The sequence below is a fragment of the Mauremys mutica genome, chromosome 6 (genome assembly GCF_020497125.1).
Source record: "Mauremys mutica isolate MM-2020 ecotype Southern chromosome 6, ASM2049712v1, whole genome shotgun sequence".
Lineage (NCBI taxonomy): Eukaryota > Metazoa > Chordata > Testudines > Geoemydidae > Mauremys > Mauremys mutica.
This window is the reverse complement of record NC_059077.1, coordinates 97,707,436-97,732,894: the sequence shown is the minus strand read 5'-3', so window position 1 is coordinate 97,732,894 and position 25,459 is coordinate 97,707,436. Positions and strand designations below refer to the sequence as shown.

The 25,459-nt window shown below is 41.6% G+C and overlaps 1 long non-coding RNA gene across 3 annotated transcripts in view; it reads left to right on the top strand.

Annotated features, from left to right (window-relative positions):
• Positions 1–726: 726 nt before the first annotated feature.
• The window catches only part of LOC123373353, a 291,422-nt gene continuing 266,689 nt past the window's right edge, over positions 727–25,459 (top strand). For all 3 annotated transcript variants that reach the window (XR_006580681.1, XR_006580680.1, XR_006580679.1), the window contains exon 1: positions 727–1,245. This is a non-coding gene — a long non-coding RNA (uncharacterized LOC123373353). The remainder of the gene's footprint in view (positions 1,246–25,459) is intronic.

Here is a 25,459-nt window from a genome sequence, read left to right as displayed (position 1 = left end):
GAATTTTGGGTCATCCTAACAGAAAAACAAGATTTGCCCACGTTTCCGATATGCCATGTTTCCTAAAACCGCTTTCATTTCCTCCAGTATACTATGAACATGTCACCCAGCTCTATACTAATGTAATTGCTTTATCCCCACAGGAAAATTTTAACTATATGGAGAAACTCATTGTATTCATAATTGTGCACATTGTAATCCATTGAAACAATTGAGGACTTGCCACACTCACTATAAATGAGTCCCACTGTGTCTTTAATTTTATGAAATACTTGTTTCTGTACTCTGCCAAACTGTCCTTTATTAGTTACTCTTACATACTGTCTCTCTCTCGAGATGAGAAAAACAGGTGCCTATTTCCTTTTTCCCTCCACCCCCTGAGAACTCTCCCCTATGGAAAAGTCCTATAGAAGTTAATAGACAATGATAACCTTCCTCTAAAATATTTTAAAACCATTCTGTAGTTTAATAGAGAATTATCTTCCTGTTTGTAACAGTATGTGCTGGGCCCTTTAAGGGAGGCTACAGCATAAGTGTGGACCCAGTCCTGAGTCAGTCCAGAACCAAGGGAATCCTGGGGGTTGTAGTGCCCAAAGACCATGAGGGCAGGCAACAACAGAGCTTACTGGGAAAGGAGACAGGGCTACAAAAGAGCTCACTTATAGGTAGGTACCTGAGAAGTAGTAGCTGTAAGCTGGAAAAATGTTACCTGGGTTAGCTGGGTCTCTTCAGGTTAAAAGCCCAAATGAGGTTGATTGGCAATTAGCTCAGAGACAAATTGGAGATTAAGGAACCCTGGGGAGTGGGAGGAGTTTGATTAATGGGACTGTTTGCAAACCCTCAGCCAAAGAGAAGTGAGCCCTGTGCGAGGGAAGCTGAGCTCCAGACAGATACAAGTAAAGGAAAATGGGTGGGACAAACACCGTGGGCTGAGACATGACATCAATAACAGCTTCTTGTGTAGGGGTCCCAGAAAAGAAGCCCCACTCCTTCAATTTGCTGCAGCAAATTTGATGGGGCAGGTCAGAGGGAACTGAGGTCAAAGTACGTTACTGAGCCCACAAGAAGAAAGACTGTTCTGTTTGTTTGGACTACTGTATTTACCTCTGAAGAGGAGGACTTTATATTTGATTGGAGAGCCAAATCACCCAGCTGCCAGAGTGAGAGGCGCTGTCTGTGGAGGGGACACTAAGACATGTATGAAACGGTGAACTGAGGTGGTGACTATGAATCGATACCAGAGAGGTAAGCTAAGCCCCTATGCTTCCATAGAACAAATTCTGGACTGAACTCTGTTGGCTGTTAGAGTGTCTATGGGCTTCATGTCTTCTTTTCTCAAAGCTAAACATGCCTTGTTTTTAAAACTTTCCTCATAAGTCAGATTTTCTAAACTTTCTGTCATTTTTGTTGTTCTCCTCGGACTCTTTCTACTTTGTTCACACTGTGTCCAGTTCCAGGTGCCAGACTTTTATTCCAGCTGAGGCCTCATCAGTGCTGAGTAGAGTGGGACAATTACCACCTGTGTCTTACATACAACACTCTTGTTAATATACCCCAGAATGATACTTGCCACTTCTGCAGCTGCATCACATTGTTGACTCACATTCAATTTATCATCCGCTACAGCCCCTGGATCCTTTTCAGCAGTATGATTTCCTAGACAGTTATTCCCCATTCTGTAGTTGTGTGTTTGATTTTTTTTTTATTCTTAAGTGAAGTACTTTGCACTTGTCTCTACTGGATTTCTTCATGTTGAATTCAGAGTAGTTCTCCAATTCATCAAAGTGGGCATCTGAAACTCATTTGGCTAGCTTGCAGGAAGGAAAACCATTTGCCAATATTTCCATTCGTCATGGTTTAATTTTTGCCCAATCTACAAGAATGTTAGTTTTGTGTTCTGCTATACCTAGCAGGACACAAGAAGGCAAGGTACTAGTACACCCTCTTTCTCCAGTTAGAAACTCCCATAGCAGGAATAAGTTATAAGAAACTATAGAGAAGAAGAAATGTAACAAGTGGCAACCTTCAATGGGGCAAGTATTTACCTCATTGTTTAGTTTGCCATGCCTGATCAAGGAAGTGTCTTATATGGCAGGTAGATCCAGCTGCCGTTATTCTATGGATGTGTGAGGAGACCATGTTGCCACTCTGCACTCACTGAGGTATGTTATTTATAGACACTGAGTGCGTGTCCCTTTTGAAATACCAGTTATAGTCTGCTGACTTGAGAATGAGCCTCTGTGTTTCAGACTGCAGTCCAGAAAGTGCCAGTTTCAACTATGGTGATGAGGACAGAAGGCTTTTTGCTTCTAATGATGTGATCTGTAACCTCCTCAGAGCTTCCTTCAGGAAGCTGCTATGCTCATTTTCAAGCTGTTAACTTGGAGGTGAGGATGAGTGGAGCACTGGTCAAGGAGAAACCAAGGTGGAATATCAAATTAATGAGATGAGAGTGAGGACAACAAAGAGAGCAGTAAAAGCAGCAAAGAATCCTGTGGCACCTTATAGACTAACAGACGTTTTGGAGCATGAGCTTTCGTGGGTGAATACCCACTTCGTCGGATGCAGTGATGATATTTCTCTCTGTCCCTGATTTCCCCCCCCACCACCACCACCCCAAGCATCCTTGGGAGAAAGCTTGTGAAAGAACCAGTACTCCAGTTCCACTCTGCAATTCTATGTACACATTTATAATTGTGGGCTTTGAGCTCAGAGAGCACCACCAGGTTAGGTTGGCTAACCAGTATACTGTATGTGTGACACATTTTTGACAGGTTGAGAGTACTGTATGTATTAAAATCTCATACCAGATTCCCTTGTTGTAGGTCACTGAACTGTTTTCTTGGGCATTGTTCTTCTCCTGGGAACCTCCACTTCCTTGGGTGGAAGGCCTTTCAGAATGGTCTCCCTGTGGGTGTCCCCTTCCTGTTCAGGGAAGTGACAAGTAGAATGAAAGTTGGGAAGCAGAGGATTCCAGTTCTACTTGAAGTTCAAGAATACTGATGCTCAGTTTCAATTCCTCCAGGCTCCAAATGCTCCAAGGTGACCTGGGTGGGCACCATGTGGTAATGCAGAAAGAGGGTAAGGAGGAAAGACCTTTTAAGAGATTAAAATAGTGGGATCTCCAGACCATATTGGCCCTTGAGGGAAGCTAGAGAAATCAGGCATGTTCCCAAGTATGATGGAATGGACTACAGGAGAATCTGCAATATCAAATTCTAAAGAGGTGAGCATACGTGCTGGCTTCTGAGGTGTCTCCACTGAGAATAACCTCTTGCCTTCTGTGTGGGCCAGAGCTGTATAGGCCTTTGTCTTCCAACCTCTCCCTGTGATTACAATAACCCCAACTGGTTTGTGTGAAAGGGTCCAAGATCATGGCTCTTCCATGTGTGGTGTCCTTTTTTTTTTTTTTTTTAAAGGGGCCTAAGCAGAATTACAGGCTAGGGAGGAATAGGAGCAGATATCAGCTCAACGGGTGAGGTGAAGTTTCCATGCTTCCCTATTAAAATAGACAAATGGCCTGGAGGGAGTAAAGTGGACTAGGGGTTTACATGGAGGAAGTCTCATTCACAGTTCTGTCTGCCACCTTTATTGCTGGTAGGTTGAACCTACCAGACTGTCTTGTAGATGAACAAGTAGTGTGTGTGTGTGTGTGTGTATATTACCACAAATGCCCCAAATTTCTGAGTGTTACAGGGAAGTCACCTTAAAACCATTAGGCTGAACTATTAAAAATGCTTTACAGTTAATCTTGTTCTCTATGCCGTGCAAAATGACATAACATAACTAAATATACTTATTGGTTAGATTGCTGCCTTTTAGCTGTTGTGGTGGGTACTGTAGAAAAGGCTAAAATAGGTTTTTTATTGTGTGCGGCTTGTTTGTTAAAATCTTGTACGCAGTGACTTTGAATCTTCTTCTACCAAGAATAGAATTGTGTTCTGCTGTGTTGTTTTTGAAATGTACTACAATATATGTTATAGCAAGTGTCTTCCCCACTACACTGCTACTTTAAAGTCTGAGGTTTATCCATAGCAATTTCCCATGCTTTCATCCAAAGCCTGAAAATATGCCTCAAGCAAGACATTCAATCAAAAGTAAAACATTGCCAGTTATTTGACTGTCTCTCCAGCTCCCTAGGAGGTAGCTTGCTGGTATGCTGGTCTGAAGAAACTCATGTTATGAAAAGCAAAATGAAAGAAAACAGAAATTAAACAATAAGAACAGCTTCACTTCGGAGAAATTGTCTGAGTATCCCATAGCAATCAACTTCCACCTCCTAGAAAAGGAACTTTAATTTGATTTCATTTTAACTGATTTCTTTCCTGTTGTTGTTTTTTTGAGCTTTTTTTTTTTTAAAAAGAGACCGATCCACGTTTTACACACGCTTTGTCTCTCTAGTCTTAGGTGTGGGAGATGAGAAAGGTCTATTAAATTGTCAGATTATCCTCTTATCTTTCCTGATTTTAAAAAAGAACCACCCTGTTCTCCAAGTTCTGCAAAGGGCTGGGCTATTTGTACTATTTCATATGAACAGGTAAATTGTGATTGGCCTCATAAATAAGACTGTGTAAGGATGGCAATAAATCCCACCCTTTCTGTGCTTGAGTTCCCAGGATGTAGGAGCATGTACTTTTGCTGCTTCTGGGACTAATGAGAAGTAGTCTAGCAGATGTATGCAGGATGGAAGGAGGAGTTGTTTTGTTCTTTTGGTAGCTCTATCTCGTGCAAATTTTATTTCCTTCCTGAAGGGGGGGGGGGGGGTCCCATTGTCCCTAATTCAAGCATCTGAAAGAGGACCTGTTTGGGAGGAAGATAAGCTGTTGAAGAATATAAGGTCTTTCTGAGTAGGCTCCATGGATCCAAACCTGTCTACTGGTACAACTGAGGGCAATTACATATGTGAACTTCCACCTTACATCCACCAATTATACTTACATAAAGGCATTACTCTTCCCCCAAGTTCTTAAATGAATTTCCTTCCTCTTGTCCTTATTCACTATGCTCCTTCTTTTTGCAGTCAAGTAACTCTTCTCCTTTAGTTTTCCTTCTTAGTCTGTCATCGTGATCCCTTTAATGAATTAAGCCTCATGCTGGGAAAATTCTACATCTTGTTCTTTTGGTCACCACAGAAAGGTGTCTAAGCTCTTGCTCTCTTTTTAACTTCCCAGCCAGCCCATTCTTGCCAGAAGTCCAGATTTGACTGGGAAATCCCAGATTTCTTCTTGGTGATCTGTGTTCCTCTGTCTTGAGAATTAATAGGGTGTAAGGCTTCCTTCCTGCTCCTATGGACTGTTGTCTCTTTGAGCAGAGCTATGTAAGTTTTGCATTTCTCCCACTCCACTTGCCCAGTTTTCATTGTTTCTCTCATTTTAGCAAAGTGGGGTAAGCAATAGGAACCAGGGAAGCCATCTATTCCAGAAGCTTCATCAACCAGCACTCTGTAGTGACAGTAAGTTACATCAGCTCCCATCGTGGGGGCTAGCGGGAGCTCAGGAGAAAGAGGAGACACTATAGTAGGGAGAGAGGGAAAGAAAGGGTGAGAGTGGAGGTAAGCAAAAGGGAGAAGATGTTAAATTAGCAGATAGGTATAGGAGAGAGGAACTGGAAGAGATTAACCTCAGACAGGAAGGAAAAAAGAGCGCTGAGCAATGAAATTCTTCTGTGTTCTTCTCTCTGTGTGATTCAATCTAGAGTGGGCTGTAGAAAACTGTTGTGCTCTTTGAGTTTTGCTTATGATATGTGAAGAAGAAATTGGTACATTAAAAATACCAGTGTGGTTCCGATATGTGGAGATCCCAGAGATGTCACATGCATATCACTTCCCCTGCTGCAGTAACTGATGTGCTCTTGAAAAATACAAGTGAAGCAGTGTAAATCCTCTCTATCTAGAGCAGGGTTCGGCAACCTTTCAGAAGTGATGTGCCGCATCTTCATTTATAAACTCTAATTTAAGGTTTTGCGTGCTAGTAATACATTTTAACGTTTTTAGAAGGGCTCTTTCTATAAGTCTATAATATATAACTAAACTATTGTTGTATGTAAAGTAAATAAGGTTTTTAAAATGTTTAAAAAGCTTCATTTAAAATTAAATTAAAATGCAGAGCCCCCCGGACCGGTGGCCAGGACCTGGGCAGTGTGAGTGCCACTGAAAACCAGCTCGCATGCCGCAGGTTGCCTACCCCTATCTAGAGTTAAACACCCACATCAAGATTACAGTGTAGAGCATATGGAGCAACCACTTCATACATCTTGACAGAGCAGTTACCAAAATAAAGGATGATTCTGTACTATAAACCAGCCTAATTAGTATGGTGTGGAACACTGATCTATATCTACTGAATATAGACACAGTGCATTATGGTAATTGGAGAAGTCACACAAGGAGCGTTAGAACTGTCCTCATGTAACTTTTCCAGTAACCGCAATGCACTAATAGAGAATGTATACTATGTATTAAAAATATACTGTACACACGCTATCATTTTAGCACTAAGCAGTATAAATCATGTGTGTTCTGTTAATTTGTACTACAGTGGTGACCAAAATCACAAAGGGGATTTGGGGCCCCATTGTGCGAAGAACGGTACGAATACACAAGAAGACGTGGTCCCTGCCCCCAAAGAGCTTACAGTCTAAATGAGACCATTCAGAAAGTTTTGTGTATTTTATCTAGACTATAGTACCAGAAAGATAAAGTGTGGCTTAATGGATGAAATACAGTGCAAAACCTGGGTTGTAGACACAGCTGAACAAACTGCTCCTGGAGCTTGAAGGGTCATTGCAGTGTAAACAGAAGGCAGGGGTGACCTGTGGTATAATCTCAAGACATAATAAATACATGCTTCATGCTGCTTCTTACCTTCTGCTGATTCTGGTATTTTAGAACACAGTGGGGCACCTCCATGCAAAGATTCTAATCCAACTTCCTGTATTTGAAGTGGGGTTTCTTTTAATTGTCTTTGAAAATTTGCATGGAAGTATGTTTAGAATGTCTTAAGTTTATCTAGTATCAGAGAGGTAGCCGTGTTAGTCTGGTTCTGTAAAAGCAGCAAAGAATCCTGTGGCACCTTATAGACTAACAGACGTTTTGCAGCATGAGCTTTCGTGGGTGAATGCAAGTGGGCATCCGACGAAGTGGGCATTCACCCACGAAAGCTCATGCTGCAAAACATCTGTTAGTCTATAAGGTGCCACAGGATTCTTTGCTGCTTTTAAGTTTATCTAGTATAACATGTAAGTATTCACAACCTTACCTTCTTCTGGCAGACTGTAAAGACAATTAACTAGTTCCAGGAAGTAAAGCTAGATGCTCCGTAGACAGTGAGGGCCAGGTCTGCTGCAGATGTAGATCAGCATAGCTTCATTGAGCTCAGTGCAGCCAAATGAGCTTACACCTACTGAGAATGGCCCTATATTTGAGTTACTTGAAGAGCCACTAACCCTTATTTTTCTTTACTGTGCATCCCCTATGTGTCTGTTCTGCTTATACTTCACTATACTAACTTCAGTTTCTGACTGGCCCTCATTTCAGCTGAGTAGGGCTTTCAGAAGAGCCAGGCTGCCTATCACAGGTTACTGCTGTGCTAAATATGATGCTTCTAGCCATATATGTTGGCAGTATGGACTGAAGGCAAATACCCAACAATCTGCAGCAACTTAATCCAGATGGTCAAGTTTGTTTTCTTTACAATGCAAACTGTTTCCAGTGAATGTATGAAATCCATATTGTAGCTTTGTTTTGCAGTATAACTTTAGTGGTGAGGTTTTGTGTCTAGGACTTCCAGAGGGATGATCAGATGCTTAAGATTAAGCAGATCAAAATCAACAAATTTAGTTAAAATAAAAATTGCAGGTACTGCCATGTATTTTGGCATAGAGTACGATGTTCCAGATAATGTTCTGTGTTTGGCTGAGAGTGATATGTGAGCTTTAGGAATACACTAACGGGATAACAATAACACTGGTCTACAATTTTTGAGAAGTTGTCTGCTTCAGAGATAAAATGTGCTATTTATTATGTATTTTGATGTGCTGAATTCAAATATGACAATTAAAACAACTGATTGGCTACTGTTTCTAAGAGATTTAAGTTTTTACATTTTATGCCTATGTATATTGTGTAGATAGTAGAGTTTTAATCATAAATTGTAAACCTAGGTCTTTTCATGTGTTTATGGTTGCTTTACATGATAATATTTCACCTGTCCTGTTTATGTAACACTTTAAAAATCAGCAAAAGGGTTATCTAACTAAAATTTATTATGAAACAAAAGGCAAAAAACTATTATGTACATAGTTTAGTCCTATTCAGTGTCTACTCGGCGCTTCTTGGCTTGTCTCTTGTATTCATTAAATGGAGCATCTCTTGTCACTGTCCAGCAATAGTCTGCAAGCATTGATGGGCTCCATTTGCCCTGATAGCGTTTCTCCATTGTTGCAATGTCCTGGTGAAATCGCTCGCCGTGCTCGTCGCTCATTGCTCCACAGTTCGGTGGAAAAAAATCTAGATGAGAGTGCAAAAAATGTATCTTTAGTGACATGTTGCAACCAAGGCTTTTGTATGCCTTGAGGAGGTTTTCCACCAACAACCTGTAGTTGTCTGCCGTGTTGTTTCTGAGAAAATTTATTGCCACTAACTGGAAGGCTTTCCATGCCGTCTTTTCCTTGCCACGCAGTGCATGGTCAAATGCATTATCTCGAAGAAGTTCACGAATCTGAGGACCAACAAAGACACCTTCCTTTATCTTAGCTACACTTAACCTTGGAAATTTTCCACGGAGGTACTTGAAAGCTGCTTGTGTTTTGTCAATGGCCTTGACAAAGTTCTTCATCAGACCCAGCTTGATGTGTAAGGGTGGTAACAAAATCTTCCTTGATTCAACAAGTGGTGGATGCTGAACACTTTTCCTCCCAGGCTCCAATGACTGTCGCAGTGGCCAGTCTTTCTTGATGTAGTGGGAATCTCTTGCACGACTATCCCATTCGCAGAGAAAACAGCAGTACTTTGTGTATCCAGTCTGCAGACCAAGCAAGAGAGCAACAACCTTCAAATCGCCACAAAGCTGCCACTGATGTTGGTCATAGTTTATGCACCTCAAAAGTTGTTTCATGTTGTCATAGGTTTCCTTCATATGGACTGCATGACCAACTGGAATTGATGGCAAAACATTGCCATTATGCAGTAAAACAGCTTTAAGACTCGCCTTCGATGAATCAATGAACAGTCTCTACTCATCTGGATCGTGAACGATGTTGAGGGCTGCCATCACACCATCGATGTTGTTGCAGGCTACAAGATCACTTTCCATGAAGAAGAATGGGACAAGATCCTTTTGACGGTCATGGAACATGGAAACCCTAACATCACCTGCCAGGAGATTCCACTGCTGTAGTCTGAAGCCCAACAGCTCTGCCTTACTCTTGGGTAGTTCCAAATCCCTGACAAGGTCATTCAGTTTACCTTGTGTTATGAGGTGTGGTTCAGAGGAGGAGGAGGACGGGAGAAAATGTGGGTCCTGTGACATTGATGGTTCAGGACCAGAAGTTTCATCCTCTTCCTCTTCCTCGTCTGACTCAAGTGAGAATGATTCTGCTGCCGGTTCCTGATGCACTCCTTCTCCGTGGGGTACTGGGCGTATAGCTGATGGAATGTTTGGATAATGCACAGTCCACTTTTTCTTCTTTGACACACCTTTCCCAACTGGAGGCACCATGCAGAAGTAACAATTGCTGGTATGATCTGTTGGCTCTCTCCAAATCATTGGCACTGCAAAAGGCATAGATTTCCTTTTCCTGTTCAACCACTGGCAAAGATTTGTTGCACAAGTGTTGCAGCATATGTGTGGGGCCCACCTCTTGTCCTGATCTCCAATTTTGCAGCCAAAATAAAGGTGATAGGCTTTCTTAACCATAGTGGTTATACTGTGCTTTTGTGATGCAAAAGTCACTTCACCACAAACATAGCAGAAGTTATCTGCACTGTTCACACAAGTACGAGGCATCTCTGCTCACTTTGGCTAAACAGAAATGTGTCCCTTTGCAAAATCAGACACTGACAAATAAGAGAGCACGACACTGTATGATTTCTAGAGCTGATATAGGGCAATTTGTTCAGCAGAGTGATGTAAGCTTCGTTATGATTGCATCATCCATGACTTCTAGGAATAACATGATGCAATTCATATCATGTATGACGCAATACCAGCTTCAGATTGCATCATTCATTGTTTTGCCTAAAAAGCAAGTACTGTCCAAACCCAGTCATAGATTTATTCATAGATCCAGTCAAAGATGTATTTTAGTCATTTCTGGCTTAAATTGAGATCCCTTCCCTTTATAACTCACTTATCCTCCGCTATTCCCAAGTCAAGGGTCGCATATACTAACCCAATAGCATATGTTGAAAACTAGAGCCAATCAACAATTTTAAGCATCATTTTCGTTCTCAGTGACCCAGAATTAGTAAAGTTTGACTACATTTATTTCAGAAGCATTTTGGCTGTAGAGCAGTGTAATGGATCGGATTCTCTCTCTCCCGTGGTCCATACCACTCTCTGAGCAAGGATTGTTCCATGCCCACATGGAAAAGCAACTCAGCTATCTCCACTGCAATGTCTTCCCCCGGACTTATGGAGGGCTTTCTATGGGTTTGGGATCCATGTAGGGGCAGGTCCTGGGAGGGGATAGGCTCAAGGTGATGACATTGGACTCCCATAAGAGCCCTGTGGAGTTCAGAGTGGAAAAATACCAGATCTCCTAGGACCACCATTGACTGCTTAATCCGTGATAGAGTGGTTCTGCTGGAGTAACTCTGTCAAAGTGTGAGTGAATATGCACACTGGGGCATAGATGGTATGGATGGCCCTGGACTCCTATGGAGTCCTTGAAATCAAATCCTGTAGTTTGTGCCTCACCCCTAAAATGGAATTAATGGAGACACTTCTTTCTATGTACTTTATTGCATGAGAAGTGGCAAACAAGCCTGTTAGGCTTTACATTAGTGCAAAGTGTTTTTGTCTGAGGATCTCAGCTTGCTTGTCAAATATTTAACTTATCTCACCACAAACATTATTCCCATTTAATAGATGAGGATCAACGATTAAGACCAAAGTCACCCAAACAATTGGCCTGCTGAGCACCCACAACATTTAGATCCTCTGAAAATAGTGTCAATTATTTAGATGCCAAATTTGAAGTACATATATTTGAGAGAATTTTTCTTACATCACATAGGATGTCTATTGCCATTCACGTGCCCTGACTCCCACTCCTGTCTCAGTGCTATTAGCAGCCAACTATCCACAGTCTGCTTATGATGTGCTGTATTAAGAATTTGTCAAGGATGCCAGAAGCTCATAGGATGGATATTCTCTTTTGCAATTATAAATCTAAATAAGTTAAATAAACACAGGGCATGGAAGAAACTAATTCACTAGTGGTGTTCAAATGATTCCTTTCAAGCTAAAAATTGCAGTCAGGGGCGGCTCCAGGCACCAGCGCTCCAAGCGCGTGCCTGGGACGGCAAGCTGCGGGCGGGGGGGGGAAGGGGGACAGCCTGACGGTCGACCTTGAGGGCGGCAGCGCACCTGCAGGAGGTCCACTGGTGTCATGGCTTCGGCGGCAATTTGACGGCGGGGACGCTGAAGACACAGGACCAGCAGACCTCCCGCAGGCATGCCGCTGAAAGCCTCCTGCCTGCCGTGCTTGGGGTGGCAAAATACATAGAGGCACCGCTGATTGCAGTGAAGTTTAAACAAATCTGATGCATGAGAGCACTGCGTGCTGTTCACTAACCCCTTTTGACGATGAACTTGCTGATAAACTCAGAAGGCAAATATCTGACAATAGAATAAAAATGAGCACTGGGTGAATCATAATTAAGAGACGTATTGTATGGTCTCTAAGGGAACAGTGCCAACTTGTGATCAAGTTAATATTAAAAAAAAAAAAATCCAGTTTCAGATGCCACTCATCCCTATGCCAAATTTGGGGGTTTGACAGTTATATCTTCTAATTAACAAAGAAACAAAGTTCCTCTTTCCTGTTGTGTGAAAGATCCACACAAACACTGGGGAGGGGAGAAATGGCTGTCCGGGAGAAATAGTGAAACCGACTATCTACTAAGTGTGGTCTAATGCATCAATTCAAGTACCTGGGGGGGAAAAATAGATGGAAAAAAGTTGTTTTTCGTGACTTTCATTTACAGTCATAAACTCTGTTTCTGATAGAGTTGTAACTATACTAAGTTTAAAAAAAAATTCAGACAGAGGTGTGACTTTTAAATTGTGTGCGTGTCCTTTGAACTATCTGGCAGGAAATTGTTTCAAAGAAATGACTAACAAATCAATGGGAAAAAATAGACAGTGCAATGAAAGTCACAGGCTTTAAGAGTCTCCACTTTGAGAGAAAAGGGTTACCAAAAAGTCAGTAAAGTGCACTTAGAACCAGTGATGACAGTGGAAACAGAATCCTTTCCCCTCTTTTACCATAGAAATGGTACAGGAAATGCAGCACCACTGCAAGCATCTCCATGCTACTTCCTTAAGTTGTCTGTGTCGACCCTGACCTCCAGGGACTAGGTCTATGGCTGAGAGAGCAGTTCAGTCTCCATGGCCAGTCAATATTCTCTCTGCTGAGACTGCCTGTGTAAACACCCTAGGCCACCTCAAATTCTAGCTGAGTGAAATGCTCTGGTGTGTGCCAGGTGTCGCTTTGTGTTGTACCAAATGCACTGTGACAGTCATATAGTGGGGCATCATCACAAGATTGTTCACAGGCCAAGGGCTGGCTGATTTCTGTTGCTGAGCCTCATGAGGTTGCAGTTGGAATATGGCTTTAGAATGAAGGATACTAGTATTCAGAGGCACATAAACCATCTGTCATGTCCACGGTACCACAATAAAGATACAAAGATCAAAGAAGGAACAGACTGTGTCAGAGAGCAGAATTATGTTAATATCAAACACATTGGAAAAGTGAATTAAGTTGCATTTATTACCATATGTATTAGGTCAATATAAGCAAAAACATCTTTATTTAATAAAATGTTAGTAAGATTTTCAGTAAAGTTAGCTTGAAAGGATATGCAGATACTGGTGATTGTATATTTGAGTGACCTACAGCTACCCTTAACTTGACAATTACCTGAAAGAATTTAATAATATTGCACAATATTTGCTATCTATTTAAGACATTATTATTTGTACTGCAGTATGTCTAAGGATCAGTGCTCCATTATGCTGGAAAATGTACAAACATTTATTTAAAAACACACCCTGTGCTAAAGGGTTTGTAATCTGTTAGAACAGATAGACTAAACAAACTTTGGAAGGCAGGATAAGCATAGCTTAGCACAATGAGCCCTTATCTATTTAACTAAGTCAAAATCTACCAGGGTAACTAATATATGATGCAGGAGGAATAGGGACAACAGCATGTAAGCATTCTGAGATTAGCCATGCGTCAGGGTGCCCGAATGGGAACATACACATGGAACAGAATTACCTTCCTCTATCCATCCTGCTCTGTTTACAAGTCAGGATAGTCCTGCTAACCTTGCACATGTAGGTTTTAAAACAAGTTCTTATTAGGCAAGGGCTGTCTCCTTCAGCTGGCAAAACTGGACAAATACAGCTCTAGAAAACCTGCCTCATCCACACACTGGAGAAAGTGTCAACAAGTAACAGCTGAGTAAAGGTTAGACATACTATCTGCCAGGGGATGGCATTGGACAGCATGAGCACTGTGATTCCTACTTAAAGGCCTTCAGTTCTCAGTCTGGCTTAATAGCTTGCAGCTCCTTTGTTATACTGTGATCTCACAAAGAGACTTTATGGCAGCCCAGCTGGCTCTTTTCCATTCAAAACCATACTGTATAAAATTCTATCTTCATCTTTCTGCCCCCCCCCCCCTTCTGCCATCAAAAAGTGTGAATAGCCAGAGCTGGTGCTCCTTGAGTACCCATTTGCTTTCCTAGCAATTCTGCGCAGAAAAAACAAAGGCAGCTCAGCATGTGAAGGAGGGTTGGTAGGAACCTCTGTGTGAGGTCCTTGGCAGGATTATCTCATTCCAAAGATCTAGGTGGCTGGAATTCTTCCTCCTCTTCCCCCTTTAATACAAATCCTTAAGTGTTAAGTCGGGCAGAAAATGAGTCTACTCTACATTTATCTTACTGAATGGCAGTCAACTCCCGCCTAATCTTTCAACATATATTTGTTCAGTGGATCAACAGATTGTGTAAGCAGCATGACTGACAGGTTTAGAAATGTGTCAGCTCATGTTTGGTTTGTACTGAACCATTGACCATTTTGTTTGTGAATCCATCATAAATTATATCTCTGGGTTACCCAGTACGAGTGAGGGATGAGGGATACTTACCCTGGAGTGAAAGACATCTTAAACAGCTGTCAGCCTTCAGAAGGGAAGCTGAATCTCATTAATGGTTTTATTTTTGTTTTTCAAAAGCCCCCTAACCATGCAGCTATTCTTCTACAAACCTGGTGTAATTTTGTCTCTCTTGTATGCTGAAGATTCCACTTGGCAAAATGCAAGCATGTCGCTGTTGTTTAAAAATAAATTTAAAAAAAAATGGGCGGAACAAGAATTTGATATGTCACTAAGAATTTTTAAACGTACTTTAGAGGCATTTGTAATATTTGGTCACAGTTAATACCAGGAGGCACATGTACAATGCTTTCACTAAAAGAAGAGGTCAGAGAACATCACAGTCCAACCTCTGCTACCTGGGAAAAAATTACAGGTAAAAATTTCATAAGCTACAAAGTGATTTAGACTCAAGTGCCTAAAAATCACTTTTGAATTTTTTACTCTCTGTCCCTGGGTCAGAGTGCTAGGAGTCTAGATCTGACCCAGCACTCTGGTCACTAAGGTACTAGCTATTGCCCCCAGGAGTGGCCTTAATTGGGAGATGAGTGCTCAGTAGTTTAATTAGGCAGGAGAACCATCAACTGAGAACAGTTAAGGGAGTGAAAGGAAGGACTAGGGGAGGAGGCTGGTAGGGGCCAGGGTCTCCAGGGTGTCAGGATAAGGAGCTCTTTCCCTCTTACTCCTGGAGAGTAGGCTAAGGGGGAAGCTTATGCCAATTTGCGTGTTGCTTTACAAGGCTATACTGATGAACTGGTGGAGGGGACCCAATAAATAACATCCCGGGGCTTATAAACCTGGAAAAAAACAAGCTTGTTTGTGGTGGTCCAAAGGATACAGAAGGTAGCATGATCACAGTTCAGTGATGCCCATTTAATAAACTTAAAATTCCTTCAATTTTAAAAAAGATGGATTAGCTGAAATTATTCCATTAAGAAAAGGCCTCGGGTCCAAAAATGAGCATAGAAATCAGGTTCTCTTGCTCGTTAAGCATGTGAAAGCGAGTAAATTTTCCAAGGTAGCATTCTGAATATCTTAAAGATTGTTTAAACTACACTGACAGTCTCCATGTAAGTACCTAGATCAGGAGTTCCCAGCTTGTGACAATTTCTTAGACCTCTCTCTAGGGGTTGGAGGGACAGCAATTCCACCTCCATGGGAATGGCAATGCACAGGTGATGGAGGAAGTAAGAAAGGAAGCTCCAAGGGCTGCCCCTGAGAAGAGAAAACAGGCAAGAAACAAAGCTGTCTGGAGAGGAGGAGCTACAAGGGTGAAAAGGGGAGCATCTTAATTTTCAAAGATCAAAGCTGAGTTCTGCAGGACAACCAGAGAGAGGTTTGTGTATGTTCTGGTGAGTTGAGTGATTTAACTCTTCTTCCTTTCAGAAGCAAATAACTTTAATTTCATGGATTGTCACAAGTGGATCCTGGCCATAAATGTTTGTTTAGCCCTCTAAGGTAATATAATTATTCATTGTCATTTATTCCATCTTTTACTTACTGCTGAGTTTTATGACATGGACCTTGGATGATAAAAGTGTACCTTTCCCAACCCCCAATTCATTTTGGGGAGAAGTGGAGGGCTTCAGAAATTGCCTCTGGGATACAGTGTACTCCAAATATTAGCTCAGGGAATAGGAGGGCTGTGAACTGCCATGTGCCGTTGTTTGCTGGAATAAATAACCAAAGGCCGTGCTCTCCCCCACCCGCCCATCTTCTTGTCTTTCAGTGGAGTTCAAACAGGGGTTATTTGCGGGTACCATCTTGCATGCAATTGAAAGCATTTGAAAACCCAGGCTTTACAATCATACTCTTCCTTTTTCTCTCTGCTTCTTTATTTCTCTCCCTTCTTTAAACCACAGTTGATGACACCATTGTCAACTCCCTGAGACTCTGACAAATCTAATTGCAGTTTAAATATTTGTACTGTAGAAAGCCAGAAATGAATAATCTAACCAATGTATATTTAAGCATGTAAATATCTTAAGCACCAACTGCCAACAATCTTTTAAAAGGGTAAATGTATAAACTCTTGGATACTGCGGGTTCAGTGTATTGAATGCTTGCATTTCCTTTGTGCACTTGTACTTTATATATAAAATCAAGGACTAAAAACATGACTTGCAAGCAAAAATAAATAATTCTGCCTCTCTTAATGTGCTGGCAATCTGAAAATTACAGGACGCCAGTAACCTACTCATTTGCAATGAAATTCCCATGGAAGCACATATTATGTTCACATTAGTATCAAATAAGTTAACATATTAATTGTTGTTAAAATGAACAACCAAAGGAATTTGGTTTGTGTAGCTGCTTTTGTATGAGTGCAGCCCTGAGCACCTTTCAGGAGAAATGGTGTGGCTGCCTCTTAAAAAAGGAGTGGCTAGTACAATGGCTGTTGGTCTAGATTAGGGCTGGTAGAAAATTTTCTGTTGAAACTGTTGCGAAGGAAAATTGGATTTTTGGCAAAAAAAATCTGCTTTCTGTGGAAACCCGTGTTTGAGTGGGGAGTGGGGTTTATTGGGTTTTTGTTGTGTTTAAAACTGAACATCCAAACCCTAAAATATTTAGGTTCTGAAATGCTACCGAGGTGCCTCATGGGGGTGGTAATCTGAGTGCCCTAAGCTACTATTCTTCTCCATGGGTCGGGTGCCCCATCACACTTCATCTCTCATGCTGCACTGTGGTCATGTGACTTCCGTGATTCACTGCCTCTCCACACCAAGAGAAGAGGCTATGATGCAGTATGAGAGATGTAGTTTGACCAGGAATCCTAGTCTATAGAGGAGAATGGGAGCAAAAGGCTCCCAAATTCCAGCTCCCATGAGGTGCTTTGGCAGCATAACAGAATCTAAATAGACCAGTTTCTTCTATTTTTCTCCAAAACCTGAAAACTTTGCTTGGCCAAAAAAATGGGATTTTATTTTTCCATTTCCACTAAGAAAAACATGAGTTCTATTCCCAACTCTGGCACTCATTTGCTGAGTTATCTTGCAAAATCACATAAGGCCAAACTTTCAAAAGTGGCCTCTAACAGTGCCATGGATATTTCAGGAAGTGCTGTGGCTCATAGGGCAGTCCAAGGACATTGCCCTAACTCAGGCAAGCCTCCAGGGTTGTCCCAACTGCTGGAGCAACCCAGGATTGGGAGAGGACAAAGATGGCTTAAAGTTTCCTTAGCTGCCCTCCTCCTAGGCTGTGAGTTCTGGGCTGCACTTCTAAGAATTTTTTGGTGTTCAGGACTGGATGTCCTCCTGCATCATGGGAGGATTGTTTTAGTTATTCATGAGCATTGTCGTACTTGATCAGATCTGGTGTCCATCTAGTTCAATATCGTATCTCCAACAGTGGCCAGAACCAGATGCTTCAGAGGAAGGTGTAAAAAAGTCTCCTAATTACTAGTAGTTAGACTGTTTTTTTGCCATGAAGCATATGATTTAATATCACTTTCAAAGTACGTTAGTGTTAACTATTATAACTGGATATTCTTACTATTTACATCCGTGTATAATCCCTTTTTCAGTCTTGCTAAATATTTGACCTCAAAGATGTCTTGTGGCAATGAGTTCCACAGTCATAATTACACACTGTGAAAAACCATTCTGCCACCTTCCCCGATAGACATTTGTAATGTGGCCCTGTAGATAGAGGTCTGGATTGGGATTCAGGACTTCTATGTTCTATTCCTGGCCTTGCCACTGGCCTTGCCACTGGCCTGCTGTGTGACCTTGAGCAAGTTACTTTACCATTGTGCCTCAGTGGCACCATCTGTAAAATGGGGATAATGATACTTACCTTCCTTTGTAAAGCATTTTGAGGTTGATGGATAAAAAGTATAATATACGAGGTAGGTATTATTCTTCTATCCCCAACCTCCCTTGGTAGCCTGTTAAACTGTCATTATTGCAGTGATACATTTGTAACTGCTGTGACACAAGATAAATGTGACAAGTGCTAATTCCAAACGCCCACGTTATTGAAACTGAGAACAGCTTAATTCAAGCACTTTGAATTTTCTAAGGACATCTGAGGTTTACAGTTACAGCACTTCAGTTTTTGTTATTGCCTGGAAAAACTAAAGTGTTACATTAAAGATCTAAGACTAAAAGACGAACAATTGTATTACAAGAGAAAGCAAATAGTAAAAGTAGAAAAAACAAAGCAAATAATTCTCATTGTTAAAAGGAAATAAAACTGCAGTTGCAAGATTTCACTTCTGTCCCCAAGGACATGAGATAACTTAAAAGCCAAAGCACTAAGAATTAGGCTTTCAGGAACTGCATTTTACATCTCCCTCAAGATATGGTATTCCCCTGGAAAAAGCTTTGTATTGCAAGAGAAGAAAAAAATCAACATCAGTTACAGAAGCATAAAACATTACATAGAGGAATGAGAAAAATGGTGATTTGCCCAAAGGTTTAAGAAGAAATAGGCTTAATAATTGGTGGATTCATTTTCTTGCTCAACTAATGGTGAGTTTCAAATTTTTCTGACATTGTGCATAAAGTGCCAGGTGACTATCAGGATATCAGTCTCCTGAGAGTTGCCAATAATATATGTTGAGATTGTAAATCTTGATCAACAGAGAACTGCACCTTCCTGAATGGTCTTATCAGTAGATCTTCTTTGTGGACGAGGGAAGAACACTGAAATGTCAAATGTCAAATTGCAAACAAGTAAAAAATGTCAGCCTTGCAATGAAGCAGACAAGGCCTGATAGGCTTACTGTCCAAACAAATAACTTGTCAGTATCTCTGGGAAAGGCAAAAGTCTGCAGCGTGCAGACCATTGTCAAGAAATACAGAAGTGTTTTGATGGGATGTTATTGTGGGGTTGCAGAACTGGCAAAGGGCAGCCCACAGATGTAGCAGAACAAATTAGTAGATTACCCTTCTGTAGCTCCAGAGGCTAGTCTCTCTCTAGCACTCTGTAAAGGGTGCACAGCTTATAACATGGGATAGTCACAATGCCAAACAGATGGCAGAAAGAAAGGGCTCTTTTCTGTAAGGATAGAGGGAAGCTTCTGGTGTGGCTATATCAGAGTAGAGCCAAGAAAGACCACTTGGGGCATCCAGTCCCGACTCACTATATCATAGCCATGAAGTCCTGTAGAACCTCTTCCTGCATATCGGAGCTTTCTGGAAAGTGACAGTTTTGTTCTGAGGCAAATTCTGGTACAACACTTGTTTTTCATCCCAAAATGGGAATGCCACAAGGTGAGCTGTCCCTTTTCTGGGGTTATGTTAGCCTCCTCACCTGTAGCACACCTCACCAGGTGAAGGACAGGATTCAGTATTTATTTAGTACTCATCTTCGTCACAAAAACCCGACTGAGAATAGGGCGCCGTTGAGCTAGGTGCTGTACAAACAGTGAGTGATAGACAGTCCCCGCTCTGAGGACTGTACAATCTAAATATGATGGGGGCATGTGACTCAGAGCTAGGTGAGCTGGAGAATACAAGGTGACCTGAGCTCTCAGAGGGGGTTGGTGGGGGGTGAGGCTTAAAGAAATACCAGGGCTGTGTGGCAGGCTCTGCAGAGATTCTCCTTATCACCCAGGAAAGAGGGCCTGAGGAGTGCAAGCCTGCAGAAGGAGCAGGAGTCAGCTAGGAAGGCTCGAAGGACACAAGCTGGCTGGAGGAAAGTCTCGGGAGGGACAGGACTAAAAACCCTTGACCAAGGCGGGGTAAACCAGCTAGGAAGGTGAGGTGGGAATTTTCTTTTGAACTCTAATATTAGAGCCCTGGTGGAGTTATTAGGGAACTCTGAGGGGCATTCTGGGGCTGTGAACAGAGCTGAATCCAGACCAGTTAAGGTCCCTGCTGCAGGGATGAAAACATAAAAAATGTACATAGAATGAAAAGTTCTGAAAAACTGATTTGGTAGCAACAAAATGAAAAACATTAAAGTTGTCAATTCAAAATGAAACATTTCATTTCAACATTGCAAAATGTTGACAGCCCATGAAAAAACACAAGAAATAAGAACCAGTCCTCCTTTTCATATGAAAAAAAGTTTAAGAATGATTTTACAGACAAAATTCCTTGACATTAAAAATTTGAGTTGCTGATTAAGAAATACTTTTCCTTCCTTGAGCTGTTGTGGCCCTGAACGGTGGAGAGGGCTTAAATTTTAACATTTCTGAAATATCAGTTGCCCTGAACAAATCTTCAGAATGAAGATTTTTGGGTCTGTAAGAATCAGTTCTAAAATGGATTAGCCCAAATAAACTGAGAAACTCAATTAGACACAACATAAAGGATTTTTGAAATGGGACATATTCTACTTTTTATTATAATCAGTGTGAAGCTGCCTGGCATATTAAGTCAATGTGTAATTCTTTCCCACTTGTATGGGTCCTAATTCCCCTAATGGGGAAGGGAAGAACTAGAAAATAGTGTGTAGTGTGATGCATTAGATTTCCAGTCAGATGCTGTACATCTGGAAAGTGGTCCATACAGCATCTCTGTAACTACCCCTGGATGTGAATTTTATATAAAAATAAACTGCTCCTAGGTTCGGGTCCTGTTTGGCAACCACGATTATTTTGGTTGCTCTGACTGGAAACCATACCAAGAAGGTGGTGTTTGTTGTTCTTTGACTGCTACATTGTTTTTGGAAGTCCTACTGAAAAGATGTTTGACTTACTGTCTCACGGAATAAATGAGTCAGGGAGAAGCTGGGGCACCTTGAATAGAGTAAGAGGTTGGAATTTCCAGTTAAAACTCTTCTTGAGACTACTGGAAAGATTAAGGGAGGAGTGTTGAAAATTCCCCAGAGTGACTGAAAAGATATTGGGGGATGTCACCAGAGTGACTTAAGAGGATGTTGGTAAGACTTCTAATAAAACAGCTTTTAAATCAATGTGTCACTACTGTTACCTTCTAGTTGCTGCTGTTCGTGAAGTATTCTTCCTTTATATACAAAATATTTTCCCTTCTGTTTCAATGTATACAATTCGTACCTTGCTTGGACAATCCCCAGAATTTTTAGTACATAATTAGCTGCTGTGTTTTGTTAGAGTTCAGGAAAACCTTGTTTTAGAATATTTCCTTCATCTTGTTTCTGCAGTGTACAGATCTAGGAAACAATAATTAAGGATGGAGAGAGGCAGTGTAACATCAGGGAGGCAGATGGGGAAAGATGGCATTGAGTTTCAGGCCTTGGAACTCATGGCTTCTGGGTTGAGTTACTGCAGACTCCCTGTGTAACCTTGAGCAAGTAACTCAATCTCTTGATGCTTCAGGTTTGCAGTCTGTAAAATGGGAACAATACTCCTTACGTACTTCACAGGGCAGTTGTTGCAATAAATCTGTTTACATTTTATAAAATGCTCAGACACTGTAACAGTTTAAAAAAAACAACAACCCTGAAATAGACACACAAAGCATCATTTTAGGATTCATTAGGATGAATAAATTATGTGTAAGAAAATAAGTGTTGTGGGATCAATAATTACTGGAGAGGAGAGATTTTTATGTGGTGTATCTAGTTCAGGGTTTCTCAAACAGGGGTCACCGAGGGACTTACTGGCCGCCGCTTCCAGCAACTCCCATTGGCCCGGAGCAGTGATCCATGGCCAGTGGGAGCCGCAATCGGCCGGACCTGCGGACGGGGCAGGTAAAGACACCGGCCCGGCCTGACAGGGGCTTTCCCTACAGAAGCGGCGGCCCCTGTTTGAAAAACCCTGCTCTAGTTTGTATATTAGTATACACATGCACACACTTTCTTCTTCTTTCTCTGGATCTTGAGTCTTTGCCAAAAGATCCTGCATCCCAGCAACACCTCAGATATCTTTTTACTTTAGCTTCCTGTCCAAATCATAGAAGCCAGTATTTCCTCCTTGTCCCTCACTACTGTACTGCTGGGTACCTCAAAGCTATCTAGTAGTACTTCAGGCTGCATGGAGGGATGAGTTCCAATGAATCCGTCTATATCATCATAGAATGTACACACGTTTCTCCCTAAACTGGACCTACTATTATTATTTTAGACTGTTATAATGGCTTTTAAGTATCTTGATCTTTTTATTTTATTTATTTGGCACTGTATGCAGCTCTGAGTAATGCCCCTGTGACCTGGGTCCTAGTGGGGAGCCAGCTATGGTCTCTCAATTAGGGTGAACTGCAAAGAATGGGGCATACAATCCGCATAAAGCTGATGGATATTCAAATACTTAGATTTATCAAGCCAGCATAAAACAGCTTCTTTATTATCTTACTCAGAAGTCCAAACAACACAGTTCCCTTAAAGTGATCTAGTCTCAGGCCTCCATCCAGGTACCCATGTCAAATATGATAATTTCTGTAAATCTTATCTAATCATATAAAATAAAAGGTTCCACCAATCCCAAAGGATCAGACACATTACCTCCCAGGTTAATGAATGGTTCAGATCTTACCCAAATACACGCTAGTCAATTCTTATTAACTAAACTTTATTAAAAACAAAAGAGAGAAAGATCAATATACATACAGACATGAGTTCAATTCATTGAGCTGAAGATTTATAGCATAGATGGTGAGCTTTGTAGTTGCAAAGATTTTTTCAGAAATAGTTCGTAGTTATAGTCCAATGTCCAAATATCTCATTCAGGGCATACTAGCATAACTGGGACCTCCGTGTTGCAACTCAAACTTCCTTTGATGAAGCCTTAGCAGATCTGAGATGATAGAATCAGGACTCAAGGATCTTTTATACAATTTCATGTCTTTTGACAAGTTGGGAATTCAAAAGATAATTAGCATGATTTTGAAGGAGGTCTATCACTGGTACTTAAATATAGAATTAACATAAGGCAATTTGCTTGTTCCTCCACCATTCACAGATTTGCTATAAATTTCAAAGAGCGATGAATGCAGAGATGTACCATGTTTACAATTCATTTAAATGATAGGATGTTCTTTTGACCTCTGAATTATCAGAATACAGCATAGACAGGGATTGTTGGTTACATTGTTGACCCTATTCATACATATGTAAATACACAAAAGCACAAACATTATCTCCCCATATGTCTTTTGAGGGTTATTTATTTTGCAGGATGTTTAACCCTTTATGGCCATGTGTCACAGCCCATATGGTCTTACATCAAAGAAACTTTTTTTTTTATGACTGAGTGCAGCCAGCCCTGGATCTCCTCAACTCCACAGATGGCCACCAATGGCTGCACGTTAGCTTTTTGCCACGTGGCAGCTTGCTCTTAGGAAGGCCTTCTCTTGGACATGCTATGAATAGAAGCAAAATGGAGAAGAAGTTGTTGGAGTCAATCACTGGGGAAAATAGCCTGCGCTCCACTGTGTGCAGCCACTACTTGTTCAGTTAACTGGCTTCCAGCTAAACTGTTAACGAAGTAAATCCAGTGATCCACCTAAGTAGTGACCAGTACATAGTGGGATGGTCATGAGGAGTATTTGTTATCAACATCTTTGCTGGCACCGTATCAATGATGACTGGAGGACCACACAGTGGTTAGCGTTCTTCATAGGAAGTCTAATTCAGATGGCAGGGTGAATGCCAGTGCACCACTGGGAGCAATGCGGGGAGTGTTACAGGCACACCAGAAGGACCACATGATAGCTAGCTTGTCACGTTTTTCTGGGATAGACAAGGCCTATATTTGTTCCTGCAATGCAAATTCTAAACAGGATTAGAACTAATTATCTACAGTACAGTGAAGTGCCAATAACATGCTCTTGGGGAATTTTAACATTAGCAAATTAGTTCTCTCGTTGCATGCCTTAGTTCAGCCAACCTGTGATAGTAGGTAAAGCTATTAGAAAATAATGCAGATGGTTAGTAAACAGAGTGTCTGGGGGTTGCTGCTAATACAGCTAGTTTAGCATTTATACAGCATACTGCATGTGCACAGCAACAACTCAGGGCCACATATTTTGCATTCATTTCTACCTGAGTTTTATTGGAATTACCTATGAATTTCACATAAGTATTAAAGGATGTTCTGAGAGATTCTGCATGGTCATTGCAAGGGGAAAATGCTTCCTTGGTTAGTATTCATGTATCTCTTCAGCATTTTTTTAGGATACCTTGGTGCATTGTCTTTAGGATACCTTGGTGCATTGTGGTATGGCATGTGAAAACTAAATATCTAAAAGCGTTTTCTTAAAAGAATAAGCATGTGGCTCTATTCATGATGGGTTTACACAGTGATTATCTGAATAACTTGATCCAAAGTGCTGTGCACTGCGGGTATATCTATACTGTTTAATTAAAACAAACAAAAAAACCCCTGCAGTAGTGTGGCTTGGAGCCTGGGTCTGACTCAGGCTCAAGCTATGGGGCTGAAAATAGCAGGATAGACGTTCAGGCTTGGGCTACAGTCCAGGCTTTGAGATGTAACCTCTCCCCTGCCCCAAGGTTTCAGAGCTGGCTAGACTCCAGCCAAAGCCCAAGCATCTACACTGCTGATTTTAGCCCCATAGTACAAGCCCTGCAAGACCAAGTCACTTGACACGGGCGCTAAGGCTCTCTGCCATGAGTCTTTTTTTGCCGTTGTGATACAGGAGGGGCAGGGAGAGTGGTAGAGGGGAAATATATAAGCCCTAGACTAATTAAGGTGTGGTTCCATGTAGACTAGGGAGAGTGGCTACAGGTTAATTGAAGCACCTGCAGTCAATTAAGGCCCTGTCAGGAACCTAATAAACCCCCCTGCTTCAGGCAGTCAGAGGAGGAGGAAGGAGAGAGGACTGGAGGTGTGTTGTGAGATTTGAAAGAGCAGAGAACCGAAGTAAGGGAGACCAGGCCCCAGTGTCTAAAGACTGAAGGTACCCCACCCAAGGGGAAGAGGGGAAGAACCCACAGGGATTGAGAGGGGCTGGGGCTTAGAGTGAGGCGCAAACCCAAACTCTTCCCCTGCTTCCCTCCTCTGCCACCTTTCCAGGCCACTAGCGGGGCCTTTGGCTCCCCAAGAGCAGGGGCAAGGGGTGGCATCTTAGCTCCCCCAGCCAAGAAAAGTGCAGGACCCACCATATTAACATTGGCCATCTTGTCACACAGTGTAGACAGACTCTTCCAAGCACTAGACTCAAAGTATCTGATTCTGTACTCTACATGT